Source organism: Passer domesticus, chromosome 4, assembly GCF_036417665.1.
Source record: "Passer domesticus isolate bPasDom1 chromosome 4, bPasDom1.hap1, whole genome shotgun sequence".
NCBI classification, from domain to species: Eukaryota; Metazoa; Chordata; class Aves; order Passeriformes; family Passeridae; genus Passer; species Passer domesticus.
Genome location: NC_087477.1, coordinates 34,591,153 through 34,611,540, shown reverse-complemented (window position 1 = coordinate 34,611,540; position 20,388 = coordinate 34,591,153). Strand labels below are relative to the sequence as shown.

General features: G+C 37.6%; 1 protein-coding gene across 3 annotated transcripts in view; it reads right to left on the bottom strand.

The window, feature by feature from the left end:
* RAP1GDS1 (Rap1 GTPase-GDP dissociation stimulator 1) overlaps positions 1–20,388 on the bottom strand; it is a 90,302-nt gene that overhangs the window by 59,329 nt on the left and 10,585 nt on the right. The window lies entirely within an intron of this gene.

The following is a 20,388-nucleotide window of genomic DNA, read 5'->3' as shown; positions in this document are numbered from 1 at the left end:
GCCCAATAATGGTTGGGGTAGTATGACTGTTACCATTTTGAGGATTCTATCCTTTTATGAGCAAGGTTTAAGGCTGCAGCTGCAGCCTGAGCCTCTGGTAAGCCCACTGATGACTAACCTCACTCTGAATGGACTATTCTTTTCAAAAGGAGTGCTGATTCAGTTTCCATGCCAACTCTGGACAGCAAGCAGAAAGTGTTACTCAAAACAAATAATGTTAAATAGTGTCTCACTGTCTCTTGTTCCCAGTGGCTGATCAAGAGCCTTGACCCAAGCTCGACACAGCCATAGGTGCAGTTTCTTTTCAGTGCATCACTGGTATCTTCTGAGCCTGACTAGCTGCCAGTGCTGCTTAGAGCTTGCCACCAGCGTAGGAAGCCTCCTTGACAGGTGAGCTGGCACCTGCTGTGCTCTGCCTCCTCTTCACTTGCCTTATGTATGGGATGGTGCAAAGGAAAAGAGTGAAGACACAGCAGGCATCCCATGAAAAGGGTGGAATCTCACTCCTGGAGCTGCTTTGCTTCTCAGCCAAAGCTGTGGCTTTTGTTCCACCTCCAATTTTTATTAGCATATGCTTTTGTAGTTCATTACAGTTCATACAGAAAAAGGTGAGATACTTAACTTTCTAAAGTGCTCAATATTTATATATGAAATTGCTTATATGTTTCTATGATCAGGCAGTTATTTTGTCTATTCAGTAATAAACACGTTCTTAGCAACACTACAGCCAGGAGTGTCAGTACTCAATGCAACCACACTTGGTTGTGGCTCCTCCAGATTTTAAAAACCTTCCTCCCTATCACCTCCTCACTACACTGAGCTGCCACTTTCTGGAACAAGTTAGCTGGAAAAGCCCCTAAATCTGATTTCCTCTCATACTCACATTACTCTCTAGAAGGCTTACGACAGCACTTTTCTTGAATCACCTTCAGCCAACAGTAAAGTTGAACATGCACTGCAAAGTCTCATTACTTAAATACATTACTCAGAATGTATCACTAGAACTTGTCAAAAGACACAACTTGTCAATGACCAGCCCCAGTACTACAATTTTACATTGTGCACTCCACCTCCTCTCACACCTTCTTCACCTGCCTCCTTCTCACATTCTTCTCTTCAGTTTTCTGCTAACATAGCACTAATTCTCTTCCTTCCTTAGAGACATCTCGTCTCCTTGTATATTCACACACTTAACTTTGAAGCTATAGCAACATTTACAATAAGAAGACTCAATCTACCATATATATGAAAAGCAAGGGTTCCTTTAATCTGGGGAAGAAGAAAATTCAAAGATAAGAAATTCACTGTCACATCAGATTTTGCAGCCTATTGTCATAGAGCACACCCAGATTTTATTTCTCTCTTACAGCCTGTTCTACTTTGCTTGTTCTACTTCAATAAATCACAAGATCCCACATTTCATTTTTCTGTGCATAGATGAGTGCTTTATATAAAATACTTGTTGTTTCTTTCACTCCATTCCACATCAGAACCTACAATAGTTAGAAGTCTCCACAGTCTATTTTCCTACCACTCCTTTCTGCACAGTGCCATGTGAAGTCCACTATTTTAATACTACACAATTACAGATGATATGCAAAATTACACATTTTTGCAGTCAAATGTGACAATCTAAATATTTCATTCCCTAGGACAAAGAACTCAATTTTTCCTGGTACCAAGCATGTGCACATCCCACTGACATACATGGACATTTAACTGCAACTTTAGACAAACTTCAAGTATCAATGGGTACTTCTGACAATGGTACTTGTGACCACACTACTTTTAAAATATCTTATGAAACAATGTTGCACTGTGTGCCAAATTGCCTTCCACTAGGTATACTTGGATGCTGTGTGTATTTTTAAAATAACATAACAGGAGATATTAATTTAGAAACCATACTCATAAAGTGTACTTCTAAAATAAATTACAATAATCCTTGATTTTCTAATAAGCCTACAACTCTAAACTCTTGCAGCTTGACACTTAATCACTCTGTACTAAAGAAGAAAATATAATGAGAATACTGTAGAAACAACAGATCTCTTTACCCAATGCCACAAGGCCAAGAGCACAGAGGGAAGAAACCATCCTTCAAGAAAGAACTTGTTTCCTATGGTTCTTTCTGTCCTAGTCCATTTCCTTTCTAAACTGAGTTGATACTTTGAAAAAGACAGTTGCTTGTGAAATCCAAGAATCCTGGATATGTGGAAACATATCTTCAACAGATTCAGAGGTTTTGTTATAGTTTTGTTTTTTTTCTTTTGTTGTCCTGTAAAGAACAAACCCTTACAGTCTGAGATGACACTGACAGGGATATTCAGAGAAGTGCTGTAGTGTTCCAGAGGGCTCTCACCATATAATCACACAAGGCTTTCCGACTCCTGCTGTTCACCGTTGCCCTAAACCCATTGTTTAGTGAAGAAGCTGCAAATGCTTCTTTTCCAAGTACAAAACACCTGATGTTTTCTTGTGATCATCTCCTGCTTACTTTTGTGTCTCCTCCTCTCCTACAGAAGCTGTTTCCAAAAGGCTCGTTGATGCACAGGCTGATCAGATTGTCAGCAATAAACCCCATGAAATAAAGCAATATAAGGAATCTTTTTGGCTGTGTATCAGAAACGTGAGTTGGTACATTGTGTCAACATGCAAGTCATGTGAAGCTCAGATTAGGAAGATCTAAAGGCACAAGATTAGGATGGCTGAGGTAAAAATTGGCTAGTAATGTTCCCTGTGGTACAGTTGGTCAATAATGTGGTATTAAGTTGTGAATATGTGTGGCATGAAGTCTGAAATTTAATACAAGTATAAACTATTTTGTTAATGATCCTAAGCACAGGGAGTCTCTCATATCTGACTTACTGTATTGCTTTCAGAAAATAAGTTATCTTATCTGGACAGGAAGCTCTGAATCCCACACACCTTAATCCTGTATATCCTAATGTTACAAACTGATAAGTTAGCAAGTGGAGTCTGCCAAGAGCTGTCAGACCTGTCTGGCCCATTCCACCTACGGTTACATTTTGTTTTCCCCAATAGCTACTCCTGCACAAACACTCATAAAAAATGAGGCAGTTTAAATTCTTTGATTACCCACATTGCTTTTTGGTAGCACAGTATTACTACTGTCTCTTGCAACCTTTTGCTATCGCTTGTGCAGGCATTTTTACAGAGAAAATTAATAAGAAACTAACATTAGTGAATGTTTTAATATTCTCTTTCACTTCACTGTACCCTTTTTTCTAAGAGCTTTTCTATGACTCACTCCTATTTGCAGTCACTGACTTGTTTTATACAAAAGAACTGTTCTATTTCATCTAGTAAAAATTTGATAGTTCATCAACTTTGTTTAGGGTCAAGGCCACAGGAGTGCTGGTTAGACTGCAAAAAGTTTGAACAGGTACCCAATAGTCTTTCTAATAATGCAGCTTCTGAAGGTAAGAACCAACTTGCCAATTTTGCCAAGTCCAGAGCATCTTCACCCAAATCACAGGAAAAACCCTATTCCAACACTGATGTTAATAAAGTATGTACAATGTCTTAGCTGAGTATTTAGAGGTCAGTTTTTCTCTGGACTGTTTTGTTTTCCATATATCTTATAACATTTTATCCAGTATAGATATTTTCTCTACAAATTAAGGATTTTGAACATATCATTCATATTGACAGTATCTTTTGATTGACACTTCACAGATGTAGACATGTTGTTATTAAACAGACTAAGGAATTCAAAATTAATAGATATTGAAATGGGACATACTGAAACATGCTGATCAGATAAAAAAACAAGTTCCAGCAGTTCTGCTGTTCCGGGGATGGTGCCTGTATTAACATCAGAGCCTTTTGAGTCTGTTTCACTGCCTCTCAGGAAACAATGAGACATCAAAATTGAGCAGAAGGAATGGTGCCACTTTATGGGTCTCCTTGTGTTATAACAGCATAAATCTCTTAAAATGTAAGAGCATACATGCACATGGGCTAGACTGCAGAAATGACTTCATTTTCTTGTACAGACTTGAACTTACTAGACTTTCAGTCCAAACTAACCCATAAGGGAAATCCAACCCAGGCTCACCACAGTTTTTGATGAAAAGTGTATTCTGATGTGGTATTATTTGAGAACCTGACACAGAGATCAGACACATAATCCATCTGGGTGAGATTTATATATTTGGCCTGAATGACTTCTTGCAGCAGAAATCCCAGCAGCTGGTGAGATCTGTAGCACAGCTTTGGTCTTTGATGACCCCAGATGGCACTTCCCCAAAGAGAACGGAAGACTGCTGCAAAATCATGGGAGCCTTTTAGCTCCCAGGACATTGAATAAGCTGGCAGAAATGTACAGCATGGGTCTTTTTTGGACCTATATAAACTGAGACACATCCTCGTGGTAACTTTTCAGAAGATACCTAGGCCCATTCAAATGTTCACATAGGCATGCAAAACACTTCAAATACAGAGTTTATTGGGGACAGAAGAATCTTTTTCTCACATTCAGCCCATTGCCAAAAAATACTCTATCCCTTTCTTTCTTTGTAGCAGCTGCCCTCAAGCGCTCCCAAGTGTACAATATTTTCAAACCACCCAAAGACATCATTAGAGACAACTCTTTGCTCCTAGCCCATCCACAAAATTTTTAAACCTAGAATCTAATCAGGAGGTACTTATATGCTGTCAGAGGGCAGAAGTGAAGAATTTGTTTTTTATTAGTAATGCCAGAACACCTGTACAGACATACAAGACCAAGATCTTAATCAGGAAAGAACTTTTTTTTGGAAACAGAAGCCCTGTTTGTTTCTGTCCTACCACGGTCACTGAGGTGGGTTAATGCTTTTTTCCCAACAAATTTTCCAGTTCCAGGGATATAATGATGGATCATTAACTGCAGGGCTTCTACTGCAACCTGCTTTTTACTTAGGTACATTTGCTCTACTTTTCTAGCATAGTAACTAATTTTAATGAGAGTGTCTATTTTTGACAGCAGTTCAGCTGCTTCATTCTTAAACACTTTCTGCATCTTAGATATATGCCATCTGGTCTTAGAGACTTGTTACTCTTTCATTTATCCTCTTGGTTCTGCATCTGTTCTTCTGACATGGGGCTTCATTTTTATCACCTGAAAACACTGACACACCATGACTCACTGCCACCTGAGCACTAAGCCACCTAATTAGTTTTTGTAATTATCAGGTCAGCTTATACACACTAACAGCTACTTAGTCAATCTGTATTCAAAATTAGGATAGAAACCTAAAACAAGTGGCACCAACCAGCAGTCAGTACACTTGGAATTTCTTGCCAATGTAAATTTTCTGTTTGCTTCCCCCCGTCCCTTGGAGGACATTTGATATCTTTAAAAAGAATTTCACGTATTATTTTTACTGTAGCCACAGATAAACAATAGATTCTAATATTAAAAACATTTACACTATGCCAAGGTATATGGATCTGTAATTTGATTCTGCACATTAATGATCCTCTATTACTTAAATAATGACTTGCAAAGGCTGCAAGAATGACATTTCAAAAGAATTTGCAGAACTTTGGAAATTTTTTAAAATCTTTTCTAGAAAAACATGGTACAGATTGAGGTATCTTTATATTTCATAATTAAACACTGCATATCTGGAATTATCTTAAGGTCTAAAGAAACCGATCAAAATTCAGTGAAATCAACATAACTCTACTGCTTTACAAAAAGTCTTAAAAGATTTTGCTTAAAACTAGTCCTAGAAGAAGAATGAAATAGATTTTTTTCATAAAGGGAGTCTGTAGTGGATACATTTTATTTAAAAATCAGCTAACGATAGAAAAAGTAATTATTCTAAATAATTTGGTTCTCAGTATATGGAAAGATCCTTTCTGATACTTTTTTACTAGCAGTAGTTGAAAAAACTATCAAGATGGCTACCAATTTGTAAAGAATTACAATTTAATTGACAAGATTGCATTTGTATTTGCATATTTTATTTTCATATTGCTTTTTTTCTCCACGTGCCTGATCTTCACTGAGTCATATTATCAAAATGGTTTTAAACACAGAAAGTTCCAAAATTAAATCAACCCACATATATTTCACCATGTAAAATATTTACCATGCAATACATGCATGCCAAGATGTACACATGAAGAATACTGTTTTATCCAAGGGACACCTCTCTCTTTCAGGAGAAATGTTCTGTCAAAGAACAGCTGAATGTCTTTTCATATCCTCCTTCTTGGCAAGTGGTTCTCCTTTTATTTACCAGGTACTACTAAAAGATGAAGGATCATTTCCTTTCTCAGTGGCAATTACAAAGTTACTATCATTACATTATGTCATCATGCTTCAAAGATATGAATGTGCTTGCTTTCAGAAGGTATTTATAAAGTAGGAGGGAAGCAATGCACTGTGTGAATGAATGGGAGGACTGGAAATTTAGGGTTAAAAGTATCTGTGTGGGAAGTGGGGTTTTCCACAAGAGATTTTCAGGTTCCAGAATTCCTGCACACTCTGGATTCTGCAGGAGTCTTCAGATGCAGGTACAGATGACACCCAGCACTTCTATAAAGCAGAGCCCTGCTGAGCTCAACACATCATGGGCAGCTATCAAGAGAGTGTCAGGTATCACACGGGGCAAAAGGGGATCCTGCTCTTTGTGGGAACATTCAGCTGTAAATGCTTCTCTCTACATACCCACCCCTCCTTAGTTTATGAGATGGCTTCAAAGTACTGCAACACAAAAGGCAGGGGAAGGTCTCCTCCACCAGATTATTCCTGATTACTGCCCGCCCTATGCACAGAATTAAAAACATTTAGTGGGGGAAAAACAACAGGACCAAAATATACCTTAAATGACTACTGTTACTTCAGACAGTAGTCCAAACCTGTTTCTTGCTCATGCAAGAACTCATGAAGGAAATTAAAATGAACAGCCTAAAGCAGACAGCTGGAACAGAATATAGCTCTTTGTGAACATCCAGTAAATGACTGAAACAGGATCTTGGAAAAGAAGAAGCAACCTTAATGCTAATCAAATCTATCATTCCCTACAATGCTGTACTACATATAATCATATGGAGCAGTATAGAAGAGACAAGCTGCATGCCTGCATGTGTCCATGCACACACACACAGAGCTGGCAGGGTTTGCATCTCTATACTGGCTCTTTTTAAATTTATTTAGGTGGTTTATTCTGTTATTTTGTTTTCTTTCTCTTCTTTTTCTGCTCTTCCAGATGATTTCTGCCTGAAGCACTTTTAATCTAGCAAGCAAGTCACTTTGTCAAGTCACGACGCAAGAACAGGTGCTAGAAAACAAACAGAAGAAAATTAAACTACTGAAACAGTACAGTCTAGAAACAGCACATTTAAAACTAAGCATATCAAGCTTTTCAGCTTTATCTTTTCTTTGAGATGGTCTTTGCCTACACTACTGTGTCTAACTTTTTCTGACTGTACCTGCTCTAAAAGTCTTGATCCTAATGTGACTCAAGTTAGCTGATTACAAATGCCAGCCTAGACATTACACAAACGAATAGGAGGAAAGCACTTTCCTAAAGAGCTTCTTAATTTTTTGTTAAATTATTTCCCTTACCATATTAGAACATTGATTTCTTTTGTGGCATAATTTAACGAGGCTGCCAATTCTCTGTACTTTTTCCAAGTTCTATCCAAAATATGGCTTATTAACCAACAAAATAACACATAAGGAATGCTACAAGTTAGTCTGAATGGACTTCTGTAGGATGTTGTAATGCAGGACAACAATTTAGACTTGAAGTATACATTCCTAATCAATTTAACCAGCTTACTCTACTGTTAGCTTTTTAGATAAACAAGTTAAAATTACATTTTCTTCTTACTGAGTCTAAAACCAAACTAATCAACCAACCAAGTAAATAAATAAAACCCAGGTAATGGATACAAAGTTCCAGAACTAAGAAAAATTCCCTTTGACTTCAACAAGCTCTGGTTCTGGTCTTTCACCTACCCTCTGCAAATCCACATCGACTGTACAAGTGCATGGTGCAGTATCTGTCATAACTATACTTATACCAGCTTGAGTTACTGAACAAATACAGGATTTGATTCTGTATAAAGCCCTCAGGCACATCTTTCACCAGCAACAGTGAGAATTTTGTCTGGGTAAGATACCTAGGTTCAAAATTGGTACTGCTAGCTCTAATTGTATGTCACATCAGTGCTCTGTCAGATGTTATGAAATACTAATCTCTGACTAGACAGCTTTTTTCTAGCTATCATGAGTCCCCTGAAAACCTTAAATATGGAAAGGAAGCAACTGAAAGTAATAGGGTGAACCAAGAGTCCACAGAGTGTTACAGATTTTTCTTTTGTGTTTCTTTTCTGTCTGGTTTGAAGGTTATAGAATCATGGGCTCTTTAAGGCTGGAGAAGACCTCCAAGAGCATTGGCTCTACCCTTTGACTGAACATCACTATGCCCCCTAAAACATATTGAGAATGCGACATCCACCCATTTCTTGAACACTTCCAGGGATGGTGACTTTACCACTTCTCTGGGGAGCTTTTTCCTGCTTCCAGTGAAGAATTTTTTCCTAATATCTGACCTGAGCCTCCTCAGAACAACTTGAGGTAATTTCCTCTTGTTCCAGTTATCTGGGGGAAAAGGCCAATGCCCATCTTGCTACAACCTTCTTTTGGGGAGTTGTAGAGAGTGATATGGTCACCTCTTACCATTCTTTTCTCCAGACTGAACAACCTCAGGTCCCTCAGCTGTTCCCTGTAGGGCTAATCATCATCCTGTCATTTACTGGAGACAATGGAGATTCTCAGTTTGCAGGTATTTCTTACTGATAATAAATAAATCCATGATGATACCAGAAAAGGAGAAGTCACATAAATTTGCATGGTCTTAATGTTTACCAGAATCTTTAAACGGAAATCTGATATCACTATTACCAGTGGTTACTGATATCAGAAATCGGGTCTCTTTAATATTTAGGGTTTTTTTGTTCTTTTTCATAAAATACATTCTTTAAGTTTATTTATTAGAAGCTTACTTCTAAGCTCTGCTTTTAGTATGACCACAAACTGCATAGATAAAAGCACCTTTCCGAAATTCACTAAAAAGTAGTGATACCTAAATTACCACACCTCTCACAACTACCTTCTTATCTATCTTACAGGAATGACAACCTCTGAAGCAGTCTTCATCTTTGCATTAAGGGAAGGTGTATGTGTAATTTTGCGCAGTATGAAAGTACATCAAGCTTTCTGACACATCCTCTACAAGCATTTCAAAAATAGTAAGTTAAGAAACAAAATCTCAGCCCTTGTCCTGTTGGCTGTTAATAAAATTCCATCTGGTCACTTAGGAACTGTGCCAACATTACCACACAAAGAGCTTTTAAGCTGTTTGAATGTTCAAGAGTCATTTGACAGCTTTTTTATTTACCTTTTTTTTTGTCAAATATGCACCTAATACTATACAGATGGCTAGGTTCTAACAAGTTTACTTGTATGCAATCTTGAAACTAACCTTGAAAGTAAACTGCTGAGGTTTTGCTTTGGGGTGTTGCTTGGGTTACACGTTTTTTTCTAACATTTAGGATTGTTCAGTCTACTGCTGCTCCAAGTTCCTTATTAGGCAAATACAAAGTGAAAGTGAAAACTTGCTGCCTGGTTTTTCTAAAACTGCAAACATAGTAGGAATCTGCTCAACCTGCTCAGAGCCAACAGAATGGGAGTAGGGGAAAGGGAGCTGAAGTCTCAGTAGACAGCAAGTTAAAGAAATGTTCACTGACAAAAATCTTCAAAGGGAAAGAAATCCCAAGAACCACTCTGGGCAATGAGAGAGACTTCAGCAGCAGATGGAGACTATTTTCAGTGTATATTATCCTTATATCTTTTAGTGCCAAAATCAGTTCTAGATTTATTCTCTCGACACTGTGATAAAATACGTGTATTTAATACAGAAAAATAATTTCACACTGTAATTAATATTCAAATTTGTACTGGAAAATCAAAATTGGTTTGCCAAAAAAAGCCCCACCCCCATTATCTGATCCAGCTTCAAAATTAGCCACCTTGGCACAGGAGGCTGTATTAGGTGATGCCATCAATGACTTCATTTTTTGTGTGAATCTGTTAGTCCGTGTGATGTGTTAAATCATTAACACGTAACAGTGAAATTGCTTGGCCTGGTCTGTTGCCTTCAACAATCATTATAATAGACAAATTATCAGGGAGGATTCAAGATGTTACAAGTCTTGCAGGGGTAATGTTGGTCATCCACTTCTGCATGACACTGAGCCAAAAGGGACAGGTGAAACAACACTGAACGGTCCACCAGGCTCTCAGCTTGAGGAGCAGTTGTCTGGCATTCAAGAAACCCAGTCAGACAAGAATGCTATTTCAGTCACTTGAAGTGGTTTAGTTATGCTTTCTCCTCATTCATATCCCTCAACTTCTTTTAATTGAATCAAGTATAAAATCTGTTAGTTAAGGGAATCAATTTTTATTTTAAATTTCGGTAAGATAAGCACTCACTATACAGGTAAGGGTCTGATTCTCTCACTATTTATTTATTATTATTTCTCTCACTTATTCTCTCACTATTTAGGTCCTGACATACAATGAGATAATAAAGGGAATAAGCCTGTAAAAACATAGAGTATTTTACTGTTGTTTTAATTGAATTGTGGGCAATTCAACCAAATGAAGTTTTGGAAAGGATCTGAGTAGAAAGATGTTGGCTTTGATGTTCTCTTCCAATTCTCTACTTTGGACTTAATTAAAACTAGCTACTCCAATATTCAAAGCTATAACATTTGACTAAAACAAAAAGAGAAAATAAAATGTATCTGAGCAGTGGAAAATAGAGACTAACCTAGGAAAAGCTGTGAAGATTTAAGGAAGCCATTAGAGATCAAATAACAGAACATAATGATCTTTCTATACATATTCTGTGTGCTATATTTTTGTTTTGTTTAGTGCTATATTTTTAAAGGTATCTTGGCACCTTAAATAAAGATGTAATTGAAATAAATAATTTATGGAATCTGCTTTTGTATTCTTGGTCTGAGATCTTACATTTTTATAAATTAATAACTTAATTTCCCAGTCCTCTTCCAGGCAAAGAAACTGTCTTGTTTGTTGGGTCTTCAAACAGCTCATTTTAAATTCAAGGTTGATCAGAATACTCTAGCAACCCATTTTCTCCTGGTCCAGCTATCAACTTGAGTTTCTCTGTGGCAGCTGCTACGACAGTGTCTGGTGCTGAAAGAGTCCCCTTTGCATGTCAGCTCCGTGAGAAACATCTCTGATGTCCGACACAGAACAGATACCAGATATTGAAGAGCCTGGGGGCTCACACAACACTTCAATGAAATCTCAGCAAGGAAAGTAAGTAAATATTTACCCTGATAAAATTATAAAGGTCATTTTGTATTCTGTTCTTTTACATTTAACATAGAAATATAAATTATTAAATAAAACAAATTTTAAAAGGTAGCAATTAAATTACCTTAGCAGTTCCTAATTAAAAAGACATAAGGCATTCTGTTATGCAACAACACTCATGCAAGTTCCATTTTCCTTCTTGACAAGATTCATATCCTAAACCAGCTGATCTACTACACTCATCCCCGCAGCTATCTTTTTATGGAAACATACAGTTTTTCTCCAGTTCTCTATCCCAGCAGAAGGCTGAATTGCAGCCTCTGCATCTTGTCAGACTGGGGGACTTCACAATGATGTTCCAAAGGGTACATATTCCTTAGATACAAAGACTTAATGGTGATTTATGGTGTACTCAGAGGACTTGAAAATTTGCGTTTAATTTGGTTTTATTTTTTTCCCCCAAAATTACCCAAGAAGTCTCTACTTTTAATTACAAGCTGCATGATAATTACAAACCATGTATGAAAGCTTTTAACCCTGAAAATACAGTTAAATTTGATGAGTGTGTACAAGTAAGTTCCTAATGGAAGTGACCTGCCATTTGTGTTATTGTTAGGTTTTCAGTGAAAGTTTCTTAGAAACAGATTAGTTACAAATCTAATAAGTGCCTCTAAACCCTTTTATTTACAAATGTCTTACAATCAAACACTCTTATAGTTGCAAGTACTTGCTAGTACTTGTTTGCCTGTATTATCCTACTTAAAAGTTACTTTCATCAAAGCATTTTTGTCCCAAGGAGAAAATATGAGAGAAAGACTCGCAAATAAAAATGTACTTTTCCACCTAAACACACAACTGTTAAGACCTGAAATTTAAAAATTCCCTTTGACCACATAAGGGCCAATAGATGTGTGACAGACTTCTCATGCCTTGGACAAAAAGGCTTTTAGTATTCCCTAATGTCAGTGAAGGATACAGAGAAAATTAAGTCAGTTTTGGAAATCCCTGCTTCTTGGCTGGTGAAATGGCACTAATTGTCCAATTTAGCAGTTTAGTAAAAATTACTAAAATGGCCTGAAATCAACAATATGCACTTTGTAGGCAGATTGTGGTGCCCACATATCACAAATTGAAAGCTACATTGTCAGCATCATTCGTCTATAAGCTTTTAGGGCCAAAATGTACTCTGGAGATTTTAGTTTGCTTTTATACATGTAATGTATGGCTTTAAACCTGGTATTATTAAGATTAGCAGACCTCTGTGGTTAATCCCTCTAGTGATAAATAGCTTCCTATTAATGCAGGTATTTATTTTCATCTAGGAATGCATAGGATATAGAGCATCAATAAAAACACTGCAGTGATGGGATCAGCTCAGATCCTCTCTAAAGGAAAAGGATTCAACTGAGTCTTCATGTAAGGCTGACACAAAACTGCAGAATCAGATGGCAAAATGAAAATGGTGCACAAACTGCTCAATATAACCCTGTTTTAAACAAAAATTTTCACAAAACCCACTAGTATTCCGCATGACTGCTGCAGTTAGAAGTGATCATTAACCTCTGCCCAGCCTTTAAGAGCTTTATTTAGTAAAATTCATACGAGAGTGACAAGGCAGTAAACATGATACTGATGTTCTGATGCAGCACATTACAGTACATGGGCACAGCTGGATAAATCACAATCCGATTGTTACGGTCCTCAAGTGTTGCTTCAGAAAACTGTGATGAATATTTGAATGAGTGAGATGATGCAATAGGTATGCACTGAAAATAAGGTTTTGGAGAGAGAAAATCTGACAGGACAAATCAGGGGGAAAAATCTCCAAAAGAGAGGGCTACTTCCTATGTCTTAAATCTCAGGACTCTTAATTAAACTATTAATCCCCCATTCAATCAACTGTGTTTGGGCAACATCCCAAAAACAAGTGAAATGCTCCCAAGAGATACATATTTACAGGAAGCTCAATAAAAAAAAGGCAAGCAAGATTTCTTTTCTCTTCAAAAAGAAATGTATTTTTAAAGACAAAAAAAATTCTGCAAAATGCCACTCACTAGATTAAATTGCAAGTCATTTGCTTCCCCCACAAGCAGGATCTGACTGTGTGCAAAGTGGAGGAGTGCTTTGCTTTCTCTGCTTAATAACCATCTCTCAGACTAGGTAAAGAGTCACATTGACAGAAACTGAAAGGGGTCAGGTTCTGCACACAATCTGCAGGTCTCAAGGATGAAGGGCAGATGGGAAGTACAAACAAGTCCTTGGGATACATTTCACAAGGGATGCAAGGATCTGTGTCAACTCAATACAGTTGCTCATGCTATGTCCCCACATCAAGAATGCCCACTGTACTCTCAGAAATGTTTATCCCTTTGACAACCATGAAAACCTTAACTGATCCTTAAATCACAGGGGAGGAAAAAAAATCAAGTTTATATGCAGAGATGACTGTAGAAAGCATACCTCCCATGGACTCTTCTACCAGACACCAGATTCTGGAGAAATATTACCTTTTTTCCTTTTAAGTTCCACATGCATATAGCTTAAGCCCAAATCCAGAACTCTCTTAGTACTCTCAGGCAACTTACTAACCAAATTCATATATTACTCTTATTGGTATCTCTGAAGATATGGCTCTTCTAGGCCCTGCTTTTAATGTATCCTGTAAACACAGGCAACAGAAGAATTCTTGGGAGAAAGAATCCAACGCAAAGCACGTGGCAACAATGTGAAAAGTGCCTTTTGCACATTAGTGTGAACATGAGAACAAACCAAATGCTAGCCTCCACCTCAAAAGGATTTAATAAAAATTTCTCTAAAACATACTCAAATCCAATTTTTGTGGTTTTCACGTGAGGACTGAAATACTTCTCACTTCTTCTGTTGAGACATATTTTATATTGGATGGGGTTTGAGCAACCTGTCCTAGTGAAAAGTGTCCCTGCCCATGGCAGAGGGCTTGGGACTAGATGACGTTCGATGTCCCTTCCAACCCCACAAATTCTATAATTCTATATTAAACAGTCATTGCATAAAACAAATGAGTAGTCACAGGAAAAAGTGCTGGAACTAAAACCCTTCACCTTTAAAAAATATGCCTTATCTGACACACTATGAACACATATCACTGTTGGGTCTTATACCCTGGTATAAGTTTTAGGGTACAGTTTTGATTTCAGGCAGAGGAAAGGCTTTGACTTTTGGAGCTCTTTCCTACATAAAGGTGCCCAAGGAAGGCATAGTTGGTAACCCACTTGTGCCTCTTCCTCCATTCACATTTGAAAAGAAAAAGGTTTCAAACTTCCTTAGAAAACATGCAGGCATCCAGCTCTAAGAAATAATTTCAAGCCCTGGGCTTAAGGCAGAAATCATGCTGATCAGAAAATGGCATGCATATTAATTAAGGGTGATTTCCTGCTGAGCTTGGAAGTTCATCCTATTCTGGACTCTCCAAGCACTTTTTATTTACACAGCCAGAACTCTTGGCTCAGGTTTCTGAATGCCACATTGGAAAACAGCACCTAAAATTCAGAGCATATGCAAAAAGCAGTCTGCCCCTAACCAGGCATCTATAGAGAAACTTCCACTGCAGTATTCCAGGATATTCATGGTATTTATTTTATACAGACTCTTGGGAAGACTGAGCTACTGATCAGCTGCCAGTCCTTTTGCCAATAGGAAGTAAAGAGGCAGTGATACTTCAGAAGGAAGACACAAACAACAGAAGTCAAAACCCAGCATGATTTTTGAGGCAATTCCTGACCAGCTCCCGCATGTAACAAGGATGTTGCAGCCTTTGGCATAACTGAGTGCACTTATTTATGGACTGGTAAATAGTCAAGAGGCACTAAAAATCTTTGCAATGGTCTGTCAGTCGTCTGAAAAACTTCACCAATGTGCCCTAGGCCATCCTCCACTTGCATCTTGCACCAACATTAAGGAACAGCACAGTCCTTTCTATACCCTCTGTTTAGAGTGTTTACATCAGGGAAATTCCTCTCTTTCAGCATTTATAACTCCCACAGATGCCAGCCACAAAGGGACCACAGTTAGGAAAAATCTCTCTTCTAGTAAGTTTTGTGGTTGTTTTCCTTCTCCTGCATCTTTTTGTTTGCAAACATAATTCCTTTGAAAGTGAAAGAAAGGGGAAGTAGAGAAAACAATAGTTCAGAAGTTGTCCACTTTACGGGGTAAAGCTTAGAGACATTTCATGGAATAATGTGTGGATTATGCACAAACCAAAAGCTGTTGTTAATTTTAACTACTGTAGATTTGCTGATATTTTAATGAAACAAATAAAGGAAAAGGACTTTTCTGTATCAGCAGGCGCAGAGCAAAGCAGCTTTATTGCTGGCCATATCCTATTTATTCCTAGAAGCTGCATATAAGAATAAAAATTTAAAAACATTAGCAGGTGAAATATTCTTACTTTTCATTTCATTAATACATAAAATCATCATATGCAATGTTATTAAATGTTATTAATTAATATAGTAAGCAATTGATCCTTAAAGCAGCATTTATCAGGAAAGTTGATAATTCAGCTATAAGAACAAGATATAAAAACTCTCCTTCCTAAGGTCTCTTTGAACTAAGCAGCTGGGCACAACGAATAGTAGTTTGGTTACTGTTGATAATTTAAAATCTACTACAAATCCAGCACAAGGACACACTTAGCTCCTTCTATATCTTATCCAGGTATCAGACCTTCTCAGACTAAGCACTCCCCCACTCTACATCAGCACTGTCACATGTAACCAGAGCCAGACTCATCCATAGAAAAGGGTACAAGAAAGCCCAAAGACAGGGAACTAAAAACTTCTAGTGTTGAAAAATCTAAAATATTCCAGGAAACACATCTGGTCACCACCCCCCTTTTAGACTGAAGTTTGTCTTCTGTGATAATCTCTAGCAAAACAATCCAGTTATGTCCCACCAGAGAAGTATTAAATGCCTCTCTCAAAAGGAACTATCCTCTGATCTAGTTGAGCAGAACTTTTGATTGTCCTCCAATCAACACCACAGGCACTCTAGAAGGATAAAAAGTGGAAGATGCTACCAAGTAACTTTGCAAGGATAGATTTATCTGTCTTGGAAAAGCTTCCTTTTCCTCCAGGTTGCCAAAATTTATTATCAAAGCCAAAAAAGTAAATTAGTCATATTTCACAAGTAAAACCACTACGTGTTGGGATAAATGAACTTAATTTGTGAAGAGGCTTTTACCTCTCTAATTAATACAGATACATCCCATGACAGACAGTGTGGATATGACTGAAGTGCGGGACTCAGGAGAGCTTTTAAGTACATGTTCTGGATCATCATATTTCATGTCAGAATGAAAGGTATGCACTCTCCCCTGTTAAGGTGGAAAGGAATACGGTCATGCCATAGCATCATAGAAACAGCACTGAAAGCTGTATCAAAATCCAAAAAGATTACATCAATAACATGTAGATGGGGTGGGAGCTCAGTAGGGCTTTCATGAGAAGGACTGGGAGATCTGGACCCATTGGTTTCCCATTAACTGCTGCTGCAAGTCAATCTGAATGCATTTCTCATCAGCTAAATAAGTAATGGAGCACAGAAAGAGCTGAAATCCTATTTAGGCTACACCTTATATTCTGTCTTTCATCCCCAGTGTGATTTTGCAGAATTCAGTCTGTTGGGTGTGTACAGATAAAGGTTTGCCATCCTCTATCCACTTGCATTAACTTGTGTTTACTTGTAACTGTGGTCAGTACAAGGGACAGTTACTTGTAGTAAACAACAACAAACACTCCTAAGCAATTTTTCAAGTATACAGACTTTAACTATTCTTAATAAATAAATAAGTTTTGTATTTTATAGATAATAAAGAAATGTTAATTTTCCTGGAGTCACAGTTATGAAGGGCTTATCATTCCTTTACATACTATCAAGAAGTCAAACATAAATCTATAGGCTGGCTGGCTGGCTGAACAGCAGATGTTGAGTATGCAGTTTGTGCTTGGAACCACTATAGCCTAAAGGCAGATACACATTTGTAATCTTTGCAAACAACACTAAATTTGGAGAAACAACTGGCACACCAAAGAGGAGTCCAGAGACACTGTACAGAAACCTGGGGACTGGATCGACAGAAATCTCCTGAAGTTCAACAGTGGTGTCAAGTTCTGCAGAATTCTACAACAGAATAATCCCAAGCACCAGGGCAGGCTGGGAACACACCCAGGGGTTACAGGGGATGCCAAGTAAAACATGAGGCAGCAGCATGTTCCCAAAGCAAACTGTACTGATTGGTTACATCAGGAGCGTGACCAGCACACTGAGGCTCTGCTTGACACCCGCAAGGATTTGTGTCTCCCACAATTCTATGTCTGGGTCTGTATGTCCCAGATCAACAACACTGCAAGACTGGGCAGAACTATCAAAATGGTCATGTTCCCACAACTCATGGTGTGTAAGAGCTTGGGAGCCTCTGTAGTCTGGCAAAGAGGAGGCTAAGGGGGAAACCTGGAACTACCTGAAGGGATGTTACAGAAACTACAGAGATTTCAAGCAGTAGCTGCACAAAGTCATAGCTGACCTGGTTCAACTGCCTCAAAATTCTCCCAAATTATGGTTCTGTATTTGTTCTATGTTTCCATGAAACTGTTTCAAATTTCATCTCGAAACACTTTCACTGTTTCTACCGCAGTGTCTCCCATTTAGGACACGCAGGTATGCCTCAGTCTTGTTGTGTAACTGCTTGGTCCTTCTAGAAGTTAGCAGAACACAGAAAATTGTGCTCTGGGGAGCACAACTGGGAAAATTCCTCATCTGACTATTCCTGCTATCTAACTTTAATTTAATAAATATTTTCCTTTTCTTTCCAAACAGGTTAAGTACCCTTTTGCTCTACAAAGCAGGTAGGAGTTTGAGGCTCATGAAGAAAAGGCCTCAAACACAAGTAAAAAGTACTCCTTTTACATCTAAAATGATTTCATTTCACTTGCAAACAATATGCTAATTTTTAGTATGAGATTTTTATTATGATTCATTTATTATGGTATTTACTCAACAGTGTATGCAGTTTTGGTACTGCTTGAACTCCCATATATACAAAGATAGACTGGGATTGTGAAATACTGTGCAAGCAAAGTCTTACTACTGGGAAAAAGCAACTTGGTGACTATGATGTAAAATTAGCTTGACTTGGTAAGTCCTTCATATTATTCCAGAATGGTCTAAGCACAGCTTTGAAGAAGAGGGAATATAGACTCCCTTTTACTGTGGTCTTCAGTTGTAAAGGCAAAATAAAAGGAGTTTGAATGAGGCTTGATTTCTGTTACAATATTTCAATATTGAGGAAAGAGTATAAATTATTTGTATCTTTGAAGAGAAAAAGAATGCATGAAAATGTGAATTTGGGTTTTAAAAAATTCCCACAGAATTTGTGAGATGACAGTATACACAACACAAATGGTACACAAGTACCACAGAGGCTATTTTGTGAACTGTTACTAGTAGAGCTGCAAAAGAATATTAACTCTCCACTTTCCTATTAAAGCAAGCACTTAGGAACCTCACAGCTTATTAACTGTTAGGAGGTGATGCATATATAATGAAATAATATCTAGAAACTTTATATTCTGAAGTGAATAAGGAGTTTTGGTCTGAACATAAGCCCTTGAAAATGCTGAGTTAACCTCTAGCTGTCATTGTGACACATGTTGCACCTTGCAATCTCTATTAATGATGCAATGTCCCACTAGAAAACCACATTTTAGGAACAAATGTCTTCACATGTATCAAAGCAGTATTTCTTTGCATGGCCTGCCTTTCATTTGTTACTTGTTTACTTTCACATTTCAGAGTTCAAGGTAAAAATCTAGTTTTCACTTAATTTCTACTTCCCCATCTGGGTCAATCACAGCCTTATGCAATACGTTAACTTTAAATCCTGCACGAGAATAGGAGTAGAAAGGAAGACAACTTTTTACAATCCACTCTCTTGGTCTTGTTGTTTCCCCTTTTTTAAAGAAACAGATGGCAGTGGGCTAAATTTAAGCTTGGTTTTATTTACCTGCTTCACTTTTTACACAATTAAACCCTCTTGCAATTAAAAGGTTATTTAGATGAATTAATGTTTATAGATACCTCTTCAGAGGAGTTTTTTTTAAAGACAGAGCTGAGTTCTCTTATCTTTTTAGCAACTGTTTGTCACCCTTTGGTGGCATGTCTACATTTTCTCTCTAATACATAAGAAGTCAGATTTTCTCATCTTTATCTGACAACATGATACACTGAACTGTCTTGTCATTTGAGAATACAACTAATTCCCCTGTGCCACAAATTCTCCAGAGTACTAAACATCTGCAACTTTTTCTGGTTTCCACAGATGTGAGTCACTGCAAAAAAACCCCCAAACCCTGTAGATCATAAGGTCATTAATTCTACCAAACCATTATGAGTATTTAAACATGAAACCAACAAGTCATCTCAGGTATGAAGGCACTATGGGCATAGTTTTATTATGCAGCACTGAATTACCCATTATCTTGTGGTCATATATGCTCAGGCAGAATACAAAACCTACTATTTGGGCCCAAACACGATCTTAAATCAAATCTGCAGTCTCTGCACATAATACAGGGCAATGGGGAACTGAGGCTATAATCTGACTACATTGAGGTTTCAGCAGCAAAGCTGGTTTCAACAGATTACCTTTTCTAAATGCTCTGCAACCAGGTCATTTAAGGCACTGCAATACAGCATCACTTAAGCCTACAACACACACGTAAACCTGTCATTTGATAGAATTTTCTGTATTCAATTTAAAGAAGTCGTGTCTCAGCACTGAATATAAGTTTTACTTTCATTAAATTAATGCCTCAATGCCTCTTGATAAGCTTTGTTGAGCATGCAGATCTTTCTTGTCAAAGCAACCACACTTTTTTGTCTGACGGTTTTACATCACCCTCAGATTACATTAGATAAAGCAGCAGAAACATCTAGAATGAAAAGATTCAGATGATATGCTGAATTCTGGGAACAAATTTACA